At 41.7% G+C, this 3,537-nt stretch overlaps 1 non-coding gene across 1 annotated transcript; it reads right to left on the bottom strand.

The window, feature by feature from the left end:
• Nucleotides 1–1,275: 1,275 nt before the first annotated feature.
• On the bottom strand, nt 1,276–1,459 carry LOC138668104 (U2 spliceosomal RNA). The gene has a single exon (XR_011319084.1). It is a non-coding gene; the product is annotated as a U2 spliceosomal RNA (small nuclear RNA).
• Nucleotides 1,460–3,537: the final 2,078 nt, after the last annotated feature.

The following is a 3,537-nucleotide window of genomic DNA, read 5'->3' as shown; positions in this document are numbered from 1 at the left end:
TCCCCCCAGGCCGAGAGAGAGGGTACCGAAAGCACCCGACCTGACTACAATCTCACAGTTAAACTGATCGATCGCAGCCAAAAGGCCGAGAAGCGATAGCCTGAAATGGTTTGCCACTCCGGACGCCCCATGGCCTACAACCAGGACTCACTGTGGAGAGAGCCCAAAAGATGATTGCCCAGGGGAAGACATTTTTTTTCTAAACTCTGGATGCCTTCTCAAATGGCAGTTCTGGTGTGTGTGGGGGTGTGGGGGGGTGTGTGGGGGTGTGTGGGGGTGTGTTCAAGTTGGGCCCAACGCGTTTTTAAAAAATCTGCCTAACTCCGCCTAATCTGCATAACTCCGCCTGATCTGCATAACTCCGCCCATCTGAACACACCTTCCATCCCTTTGGCGCTCCAGAGTGCAACTATTAGTGCAAGTCTGCAAATTGCCCCTTTAAAAAAAAGACAATCCCCCTACCATGTGGTCTGCTGCTGTTCCAGCAGCAGACTGAAGACGGCGCTATTTTTCTCTGCCTTAGATAGGTCCAGAGCCCATTGTGACACGTGAGAGTTCCGGAGTCAATGGCTGAAGGCCCCATTGTGACAGCAGCAGCAGGTGAAGGTTCCGTGCACAGATTCTATCTACTGCAGGCAGGCAGGCAGGCAGCAGCGCACCTAGTTGGTCAAAAGCATTAGAATACTACTCACACAGTACAAGACAAAATAGACAAGACTAGCACATTCAAGATCATCCATCACAGACACCATTTTTCCTTCTTTATTGAAATACATATCATACACCACATAATTAAAAAAGTCAGTAGTGGTCCACAAGAGGGAGCCAATGTTTTACAAAGGAATTTGTGCATGCGGTCACAAATGTAGTATGTATGGCCGAACTACTCGTAGGATACTTCAATTTAAACACTTCATGCTGACAGACAGCAGGCAGGGGCCTAATTTTGTAGATGGCACAATATATTAGCAACACTGTTACAAAGGCCTCATTCGGGCCTACATCTTAACACACCTGTTGCAACCAGCAAAGATTGCTTGATTGATTGCTTGATTGATTGATTGATTGCATATTGGATGCAATCCAATGCTGAACATGCACAGGTGAAAGCAAGGCACAGGAAATGTTGCAAACGGTCCAGTGAAATTGAGCAAATTGCTACATTTGCCACCTGAAACGTGCTTCTTTGACCCTGAAAAGAATTCTCAGAAAGTGTTAAATGACAACTTGCTGGGCTGATTTCAATTCAATCTGTTTTTGGAAACCGGATCAGAGAAGGGGTGCACTGTTCCCGGAGATACTGCAATAACGGGTCAATGCGTGGAGTGGACAGAGCAAGCTCCATTTCCAGCTCCCTGTTCTAAAAATCCATTTAATATATGGTCCCCAAATAGGGGACGTATCAGATATTAAACTGATAAGAACAGATTTTTGCGTTTATATTTTACTATATCGTAGTCTTTAGCTTTTCTTCAAAACTTTAAAATAACATCTTCCATAGGTGATAGTTCCATGTACTTAGGGCTCTCTTCTTACCAAGCTTCTTCACGTCAAGTAAATAGTACATATACAGTTCGCTTAGTGCCAGTCTGATACAATCTTTGACTTCTATGTGGTCTTTTTTGAACACCAAGATGTTTCGGGTCTTCCACAAAGCATTTTTAATACAATTTAGTGTACACCATAAAACTCTTTCTTTTTCTTTGGTCATGTTTAAAAAAATTCCATATAAAACCACTTCATGACTCAAAAAATTAAGACCAGATAAAAACTTTAAAAGCTCACCGCATTGCTTCCAAACTTGCTGTGCAAAGTCGCAGTTCCAGATAAGGTGCATAGTAGTTTCGTCATTATTGCACTGATGCCTAGGACAAGTCTGAATACTACTCAGTCTTCGCTTATACTGAAAGTCGCGGGTTGGCAGACATTCCTGCACAATCATCCAGGCTAAGTCTTTATGTTGGTTGGTTAAATAAGGTGCATTTACTATTTTCCAGACTTTTGCCACTCTGTTGAATGAATAGTAGCTGATGGGCGCCATAACTTCTCGCTTTCTTATTTGCTGAAGCAATTTCCTTGGATTTTTCAATGTTGGCATATCAATAGATTCCAAGTCATACATCCTAACAACTTTCTCCAGGATGACATATTGCTTTGGAGGAGATAGCAACACTGGGCACGTTAGAGAGATAGATACCCATTTTCTTCTTCTAAAAATATGACCAGCGGCATATCTTAAAAAATGCGCCCAAGGGCTAAAAAGAGATATATTCTTAAAACAGAGGCTAAAAAACTTAGAATATAAAAACAATTTAATATTAGGAACGTCTTTACCACCTAGGTGGTGCGGCTTGTGCATGGTTTCGCGCTTGACTTTTTCAAATTTTGAGCTCCATATAAATTCAAACAGCATTCTCTGCAGCTTTTTTGCAACAAGGTCACTTGGAGGGTAAACATAGCTGAGATAAAGCATAATGGGTAACAAAAGGGCTTTGATGATTAAGACTTTACCTTCAATTGTCAGCTTTCTCAACTTCCAGAAGTCTATTTTCTTCTGAACCTTCTCTCTTACCGCATCCCAGCTCTTTGTGCCGTTATTTTGCTGGTCAAAAACAACTCCTAAAATTTTTATCTTCTCTGACTGAATTGGTAAGTCAGGGATGGACACATCAGACCAGTTTCCTCGGGCAAAGCAATCACATTTCTCAATGTTTAACTTGAAGGCTGAGGCTTCACAAAAAAATGTGTGGTTCTTATGGCTCTCCTTAATGCCGCAGGGGACGAACAAAAAATAGTGATGTCATCCATATAGCCCAATACTTTAACATGACGTCCATCGCCACCAGGGATAGGGACACCTTTGACCACCTTATCTTCTCTCAGCATGGATAGGAGAGGCTCTATTGCACATATAAACAGTACTGGAGATAATGGGCAGCCTTGTTTTACACCCGAGTGCAAGAAGACTTCTTTTGATAAAAAACCATTAATTAAAATTTTACTAAAAGAGTCCTTATACAAAAGTGCCACTTGCTTAATAAAAATTTCAGGGAAGCCCATTTTTCTTAAAACCAACCATAAAAACTGATGAGACACACGATCAAAGGCCTTTTGAAAATCCAGTGATAAAATTGCCAAGTCTTGACTTCTAGACTGCTGATACCAGATCACGTCTCGGATGGTATTGAGGTGCTCAGCAACTCCTCTTCCCGGCACTCCACATACCTGGTCTTCATAGATCACTTTAGATAAAACCCCTTTAAAACGATTCACCAGAACTTTGGACATCAACTTGTAGTCTACATTTAACAGTGTGATTGGTCTCCAGTTGGCCAGGTGGGATTTGGCTCCTTTTTTAAAGATCAAAGATACCAGACCACTTCTCCATGATAACGGCAGGACATCACACTTAAAAGCTTCTTTAAAAACTAAAAACAAGTCAGGTCTTAAAACATCCCAAAATTCACGATAAAATTCTGCAGGCAAACCATCAGAGCCAGGGGTTTTCCCATAAGAGAAACTCTTGATAGCAGCATC

The sequence above is a fragment of the Ranitomeya imitator genome, chromosome 2 (assembly GCF_032444005.1).
Source record: "Ranitomeya imitator isolate aRanImi1 chromosome 2, aRanImi1.pri, whole genome shotgun sequence".
Taxonomy (NCBI): Eukaryota; Metazoa; Chordata; class Amphibia; order Anura; family Dendrobatidae; genus Ranitomeya; species Ranitomeya imitator.
Note: the sequence above shows the minus strand (reverse complement) of the source record. Positions and strands in the feature narration are given on the sequence as shown.